Consider the following 8,868-nt stretch of genomic DNA (forward strand, 5'->3'; position numbering starts at 1 on the left):
ACAAAAATATTTTTCTTCAATTCTGAAATTTGAATTTTGGAATTTTTTAACAAGGAAACCTTTTAACACAGGTTAATTATAAAGAGACACAAACACCCTCAGTACAAAATTAATTTCACCCACAGTTAATTATTAAACTATTATAAATACACACCTATTTCCACTTTTATTCAAATTAATTTAAAAAATATCTTTCCAATGTCAATTCGAAACCTATTGTTATATTTTAACAATGGAAGATACCGAAGTACAGAAGATTTGTGCGGACGCTCCGAGGCAGCACCATTTACTGGCTTCTGCGTCTCCGAGTGCCCTTCTGCGCGTACTTTTTTCGTTCGGCAGCAGAAGAAAGTGCTATTTCTGCTGGCGGGGAAACCACTTCCCCGGGAGATATGCAAGGGTATGGTAATGGAAGCTCGAAGAACTCGCGCGAAAGCTGACGTTACGAGAAATTGCGTGCTTGTGTAGCTAAGTTTTCTCTGGAAATAGAAGGAACAACTTCCCTCGATTTCGATTCCGATGAAAATACCGATTCCTCCTTAACGAGTACTACACTGTCGGAGGAATAAAATAGATATGATTTTGGAATCAACTTCTAACGTTCCAATGCTTCATCATTATCTTTATTTATCTCCTGGACGACTTAAATTGTGGTTCGAAACTCGTAACAAATATAACTTCTCTCCATGGTTTTCTGCCACAGGGGGACTATAAGTAGAAGAAAATAAGTTATACCCTGTACAGATCGAGTGAAAAATCTCTGGAGGATGGTGTATCATGCGGAATGACCTTGGCGAACTTTTCTTGCGGAAAAATTGCATGGATATTCTTCGAAGCACCCTCAGAATTTTCTTTATGCAACGGGCAATATGAAGGTGCAGTTTACTGTCTGAACGTGAGAACAAAGTAACCTTGCGTGGAATATACCTGCCACTTGGGGATACTGTTATTACACCCCCTTTTACAACACTTGCTCCACCCTTCGAGGACTGAGTGCAAGTATTTTGAAAAATTTTAGAAACTTGAGAAGAGAGAAGAAGTTGGAAACCTTGGAAAATTTGGGAAAGGGTATGGCAGGGTAAAATGGTCAAAAGTACCCTTGAGCCGATTTTATTGAGCCATGCAGCATTTAATAGCTTATTTAAAAAAAAATCCATATTTTCACTATTTATTGGTATTCAAAAAATCTGAAAAAATTCACAATCATAAAGAAACATGTTTAGAATAGTCTAGAATTTTTTCAGATTTTTTGAATACCAATAAATAGGGAAAATATGGTAAAAACCGTTTTTTTTAAATTTTATTTTCTAACTACCCTCCCAGTTGAGATACTGGGTTGAAACTTGGTGTATAATGGTTTTTTTTCAATGAGCTATTAAATACTGCATAGCTCAATAAGATATGCTCAAGGGCACTTTTGACCATCTTATCCTGCTACCCTTTTACTAGTTAAAAATATTTGAAAAATTTAAAAAAAACTTAGAATACTATTGGAATATCTGGGTTGCATCGCAATTAAAAATACTACATCGTATTATTTTCTCTTGCTATTTCATAATACCTGTATCATATTTTTATTACTACTAAATTGATTTTTTTGTAACGTCCATAAATATTCAGTGGGGTGCGCAGGGTAATTCTGAATATAAAAAAACAATTTACAGCCATATTTCCTTAGAAAAATATATTGAAAAAATATGATAATATTTTATTCCGCAGAAAAATATAAGGAAAAAAGTGGCACAGTTCGGGCTGATGATAAAGGGTTTCATATGTGGTAGGATGGAAATACGTGTGCAACGAACTGTTATGTGAATTTCGCCTAAGGGTTAGAGGGATTTTTATGGATCGCATAAATTCACGTTGTACGATCGGTCTTTTAGTTTCTTTGCTGTGCAAGCCTGATCCTGTCCCTTGAGTATACACCTTGAACGGTGTCAATCCAAGCCAGAGCAAAGCTTTCGTAGAACATTTACGAGTGACAACTAATCTTCTGTCCCTATATTTTGTTTACCCCTGACACGTAGCCCATCAAATCTGGTATTACGTATGCAGCCTCGATGTTACAAGATAAAGATCTTTTAAAGCTTCTGGCTAATCCTTTGATAAGTTCAAAGCACATGCATGCATTGAGTATCTATCTTCAAGTTTTTCTTTTTTTTTTTTTAATAAAGCATATCATTTGTTATAGTGAAATCTGAACATTTAAAGAATTTTCTCACCCCCACTCGTCATTTGCATAGATAAATTACAATATGATCCAGATCACCTATACTACCTGTATTATGTGATGCATATTTTATACACCCCTTTTTCTATTTATATTATAATGTTATAAATTTTATAGTATTTCAATATTTTTTTCAAAATTTCTTTTAACCTTCGAACGGCGGACCATGGAGAGAATCCAAATTTCAATTTAATTCTCTATTTCATATTATTTTCATTTTCTAAATTTTCACTCTTTGGTTTGCGATTGATCAAAACTTCGCCGTTTAAGGATTAATTATCCTGAAATTATATTTTATATAAAATAAAAAAAGTAAAACAAGGAAGCTATTTATTTTCATATCGTCGTAAATACTGTAGCATTCCAATATCATAAAACTGATCACACAATAAATATTACAGAATCATAGAAAAGAAACAAAGTAAGAGGAGCATGTCGAACAACGTGTATTCAGTCCAGTATTGATTACTTATTTTCATATTGCGCTCTACTATCATTATTTCCCCGAGGGCTTGAAAAGTTACGATTCCTAAACGTGTCGAAAGAATTGCAGGAAGAAGAATGTATGAATTGTCAAGCCCAAGGGCAACACGACAAACGACCATGTTTTCGTGAAGGATATGGATGTTCTTCTGAACGATTGTTCCTTCATTGATCAAACAACTTTTAGCGACATTTTTCATCTTTTTAGGAGCATTTTTGTTCGTCATCCATCTGAAAACTATGCACGGAATGAAATGGAACTGGGAGAATGTTAAATCACTGGAAATATTGAAATTTATGTGTACAAATGTCTTCAAAAGGAAGAAAACATAATCTAATTTAGAAAATACATTATTTGCAAAGAAAAATTTTTTTAATTTACATTTTTCTTTCTCTTATTTCCTGCTAATTTGAATCATTCTAATTAATCATTCGTTACTCAATCTTTCCTCTTTACGTTCAAACCAAAATAGTGTCTCACAAAACATTAAATTATTACACTAAATTTTACTATTGAAAAAGAAGAAGTGAATGGCACATTGAAACGTTGATCAAATTACATAATGATGCATCTGGTTGATTAAAAGCGGTATTACGAAAGCAGCTATTTAACCAGAAATTACTCGTCACGATCAGAATTTCTAATTCACTTTCGCGTTATATACGTCGAGATATGTTACATACGAGACGTTTACATCGGTGTACGTAACAATATTACCATAATTGACCGTAACCTTGTTAGTCGCACGAGTAACTATGCATAAACTTGTTTACTTGTTTAAAATTTCAAGAATTTGAAAAATAATATGCAAATTATTACACCAACTTGCATGGTCTATATTTTCAAGGAAGTTAACTACATCGAACAAGAACTCGTTTGTCTTTTAACTTTCCCTAGTAAGTAAATTTTAATGCTAATCCGACACGGTGTCGGCCTAGTTGTCGTGTGACACATGTTATCCAACGTAATCGCGTAGAGGCAGACGAGGTCGTATACGCTTCCAATACTTACATATGTACATACGTTTTAAAGTGGACACTACGTCACAGGTGACCAGAATGCTTACGCTCGTTTTCCTTACAACAATCAATATTATCGATCCGTCGGGAAGGAATGTCAATCCGTGTCACGGAAACATATTTTCTAATTTATTCCCTTGTTTCATCGTGCGGTATATATTACTAATCATGAGAAGAGACAAATTTTTCATCAGACATTTGCAACGTTAAATTATTTCATATATAATAATTTTATAATCATGGATTTTCTATCTTTAAAGAGTTAATCGATCATGAACGTATTGAAAGCAATCGGCGCGAATTAACCCTCCGCACACATGGAACAATGATCGCCAAACGTTACTGACCTTAATACGTCGGATTCGCAACGGATTCGTCTCTGACGGGCCGCAATTTTATATCTCACTGATTCGCTTTTATATTTTTGTTCAGAAAGTGTCGATTGAAACGCGGCTTTCAAAGGAAAATGGCACGAGGACAGCTGTGCGCCGATTTTAACGGACCGTCGCGGTTCGTTTCAATCTTTTCAAAGACCCCCACGCACAGACAAGCTTTCGAACAATCCCTTTTTGAGCAGCGCGATGTCTCATCAGCGGTGCATTAGCACGAAAATTGAAATCTCCCTCTGCGTTCCGTAAAAAACCGAGCGATAAAACATCCGCGGTTCGATTGTAACGCGAGATCGGCAATTCCGCAATTTGTTCACGCGATACCGCGTGATTGGACATTTATCATCGACACACGCGATATGACGTGAGTGGAGAGTCGAGCAGGTGATATCGCGCGACCGACAATAAACGCGTTTTTTTCAACCCTGATTATTCCAAAAAATCAATACAATTTTATTTAAAAAATGAAAAATAAAATTTACTCTGTGATCTTGAAGAATACGACCTTGAGATAATATTAAAGAAGTGTTTTCTATGTTACCATTATTAGTACCTGTCTGAAATCGTAATTGGAGCGATAACTATGATAAATGACTATTTCATGAAGACATAACAGTTAATGAACAAATTTTCATTTTTTGCCAACATGTAATGCAGTCAGGCTAACTCTGCAGGGGTATAAAGAAGTTTTCTCCCCCGTCATGCGTAACTGACAGGAATTGATGAGTTGAAGCAAACTAGGGGAGAGCCGCAAATGAGGATCCTTTGTTTTACCTCGAAATTGTGTAAACAATAAACAACAGTGAAAGGGATGATTCATAAAAAGCGTTGATAGGAAAGCCCGAAGTTCGGTATTTGATTTGAAGGAGTCCATTAGTAGATAACAAACTTTCGTAAATTATGTAACAGTTTGAAGTCTCGAGTTTCGGTTTGATGTGCCATAAGTGGTATTTCGTTATTCTTTATGTCGTGAAATTGTACTAGAATTCTTACGTTCCGAAATTGGATATTTGACGAGCAAGAACAGTGTACGTTGCAATCCACAATCAGCCATTTTGTATTAGAGATATTAACGGGGGATTTGTATGGTCATTTTTAGAATATTTTTAACTTCAATGTGATGTGCTATAAATAGTATTTTGAGATACTTTTATGTCATCAAACTGTGTTCGACTTTTACTGTTCCACAATCGTTCATTTGATACGTGAAAATCTGAATTTATATAAAATTGTAAAATTACATGAAATTTAATTGGAATTTATCCAGTAATTTTACATTCTGTTCTATTTTCTGATGAATATTTTTACATATTAAATATTATAATTTTATATCTAATGTACTTGAATAGTTAACAAGGAAAAGAGATTTTTTTTAAATAATTTTACAAGTATATTATTAAAAATAAACAGTAAGGAATCGTTAAATTGACGCTTATATACACGTTCAGCTATAAAACATCCTAGAATAAAAAGAATATAGGATATAACATAGGTTGAACACGAGAAAAAGATCTCTGTTGAAACTCACCTTCGAAGCGTTGGAATCCGTAGTGGCGGTTCTTCTTTTCTGGAAAGCTTCTTGCGCAAAACAAAACCAGGACAAGAGACCAGAAAAATGAGAACTTGTATTCGAGCACTGTCACGTTTTTGTATTGGATCGTTCTTTCGATCACTCCTTTTATTCACTAGAAACTATCCCGTCATCACGAGGATTTCGATTGTTATCAATGAAGATCGATCATTGCTTCCTTTCTATTATAACAGTTGGGGATTTGTGAAATTTATGATTTAATAATTCAGTTTGATTGTATGTACGCAAAGGTTTCGTTTTGAATTGCAAAACACGTTGGAATTTTAATTATTAATAATAAACATCTAATGTATCTCTAAGTAATAAATTAATCATGCATATTAATAGTATACTCTAATTAAGTGTAGTAAGAGTTACTAATAATATATTCTAATATATCCTTCGCTTATTAATAATCAAGTCAACTAATATAAGCTGTTTGCTATTAATAATAAATTCTAATTAACTCTAAAGTACTATAAACAAACTTTACCAACAATTAATAATAACAAACTGAAATTCTAATTATTCAAATTTTAAGTATACACTGTATACCAATTCCAGGTCATTTTGACATTAATACTGAATTATTTCTTTTTCTGTGTACAATATACATTGGGTTAAATTAATACTACATTCATCGTACAAATATTATTCATCCCCTATTAATACCCTAAATTATATGTAAAACTGTTTTAATCCGCGATCAAATCTACTAAAAAACGAGAGGATCGCGTGCGAGATAGAAACAATACTCCTGTTTACATTCAAATAAAAGTGACTTCGCGAAAAAGAACTGCATCCTTTAAACGATGAACCTACGCGACACCGTTTCGTGTCACATGCGATGGTAAAATTTCAGCGCACCTCCCTGACCAGGTGGAAAAATGTTATAGGTCAGCTTCCGCGAAAAAAAGGGAAATGTCAGAGAATTAATTAAATCACAAATGCTCGACTTACGTCGTTGACACTGCTTCTAGGAAAATGCACGAGAACTCGCGAAACGAGAAGGTTTCAGAATTCAACCGAACCAATATTGTTTGACGATTTTTCGTCAGGAATTAATTGAACGTCACTCGTTAGATACTTCGATGTCGAACGTACAGGTGAATCGGTGTTGCACTTTTTTGAAAATACACACGGGAAAAACCGTGGACGGAGGAGAAATAGTGCCCGCGCGTAACGCCTGCTACGGAGGAAGCGGAAACACTGAACGCTAGGGGTTTGCCGCTCGTCAGGCGGCCTCGACTAGGAGCTAACCATAAGGTTAACCAGGGCTGCTGGTGGGGTATTGGTAGGGGATGGTACGCGAGTGTCGGAGAGTCTCACTGCATGGAGCCACCTGCCGAGGTGTAACGTTTATTAGAGAACAATACAGTGGGATCTACCCCTAATCTCGTTTAGATTAGCAATTATCTATAACGATAACTAACTGATAACATTAATCCTTGAAACCCAAATTTACAAAACACATACAAGGATATTAACATAGTTAAATGTACAATTTTGAAGAATAATTTTTAAAGAAATAGTGTCCTTAGAATTAAAATTGGAAATTTCTCCATGGAGTTTGAATATTTTAATTTTTAAATGTTGAAGTGTTTAAATTTTGGTTTAAATGTTAATTCTATGTTTGGTTAACATTTTTACTTAAATCATACATAAATGCATATATTTATGAAATATTTACAGATTTAATACAATATATGCATTTGGAAAGATACTTTATGGATGACTTTCTAATTAAAATCTATGCCATCAAACAGTCCCTTTGGCGCAGAGGATAGCGCGTTGGACTTCTAATCCAAAGGTCGCGGGTTCGATCCCCGCAAGGGATGAGTGTTGTTTTGCATATAGTGACAAAAGTCCTATTACACGACTTCTTTTTTTAACAATAAAATGTATAATTTCTGTTTCATTTAAATAAATATTTATGTAATAGGATGTGTAATTTTTATAATATTATAGATACGAAATATAAACTATTTAAAAAATCAAAAGATGTTGATGAAACAAATTTTAATTCTTTAAACAATAAATATTTTTAAAAATCAGTATTACATTAAAATAACATTCTAAAAACTGTAAAATGGAAAGTTAACGTACTTAACTATTCTCCTAATTACAAGGCAGTTGAATTATTGCTTCTATGCTACTTGATAACTAGTTTTGCAGAGTGCTTTACTGCCAATTAATATTACAAACTTTGCTTCCCTTTCTTCAATGTTCCACTTCTTATATGAAAGTAGTGATAAGTTTAAGTAACTCGTAAATAAATTTGAACTTTCAATATTTTCATTCGGAACCTCTATAAACATTTTTTACTTCAAAATAAAATACAAATTCCCAAACGTAATATATTCAAATTTAAACAAAATAAATGGCTAGCTTGGAAACAATAGTAGTCTCATATAATTTGATGACACAAAAATATCATAAAGTATCATTTATACAATGCTATATGAAAATTCTAAAAACAGAATTAATTCACATTCGTAAATACACACTCCACTTAAGCCCATCACTATTTAAAGAGAGCAACGAACAAGTCTACTCTTTAGAATAAAAGCATGGCTCGAAGCATTTGTATGTTGCGCCGGAAATATACTGGAAAGCTCAGCGCGATAAAATGTTTCGTGATATATTCAGGAGGTCCATTTCCTTCCTGTTCTTGTAATCGAAAAGAAAAAGTGAGGGTGAAAGAACCTCGAGTGGAGGTTGTCAGGTCAGGTTAAGAAGGCACTCATCTTTATTGAACCCAAATACATAAATGCGGAAAGGAGAAATCGGATTTTATTTTCTTCAACAACCATTCGAATCATTGTTAAACCACGAACTGAGTGCATTTCGACATCAAGTTGAAATCGTAAAGTGCACCCCTTTTATTGAAATTATGTTAAGATTGAACTCGTTTCTTTTTTCTTTTATATATACTATAGGTAATTAGTGACACAGTTACAAATAAACAGAAAGAATAAAAATTTGCAACGTCGTCAGCAAGAGGCAAAAGAATTTCATTTGTAACGAATATCGTAACAGCGATCGTACGCCTCCACGTTCGAAGAACTCTGGTCGTAGGAACTTACCTGGTGGGTTCGTAGTAGCCTATCAGAGGGATGGGTTTAAAGAGGCCGCGCGGTATAGTCTCGGCTCGCGTGTGCCCTGACGCGTAAAGC

The 8,868-nt window shown here is 34.1% G+C and overlaps 1 protein-coding gene and 1 non-coding gene across 11 annotated transcripts in view; one reads left to right on the forward strand and one right to left on the reverse strand.

Moving 5' to 3' along the window:
* LOC114870863 overlaps positions 1-8,867 on the reverse strand; it is a 30,486-nt gene extending 21,619 nt beyond the window's left edge. For 8 of the 10 annotated variants that reach the window (XM_029176041.2, XM_029176040.2, XM_029176039.2 and 5 more), the window contains exons 1-2: positions 6,653-6,922; positions 5,651-5,874 (exon numbers count right to left, since the gene is read on the reverse strand). The gene's annotated coding sequence lies outside the window, so the exon portion shown is untranslated. Of the gene's footprint in view, positions 1-5,650; positions 5,875-6,652; positions 6,923-8,778 lie in introns of those variants that run through there. The other 2 variants (XM_046285692.1, XM_029176038.2) reach the window with 1 other exon arrangement.
* Positions 7,458-7,530, forward strand: Trnar-ucu. The gene has a single exon. It is a non-coding gene; the product is annotated as a tRNA-Arg (tRNA).
* Position 8,868: the final 1 nt, after the last annotated feature.

This window comes from Osmia bicornis, chromosome 1, assembly GCF_907164935.1.
Source record: "Osmia bicornis bicornis chromosome 1, iOsmBic2.1, whole genome shotgun sequence".
Classification (NCBI taxonomy): domain Eukaryota; kingdom Metazoa; phylum Arthropoda; class Insecta; order Hymenoptera; family Megachilidae; genus Osmia; species Osmia bicornis.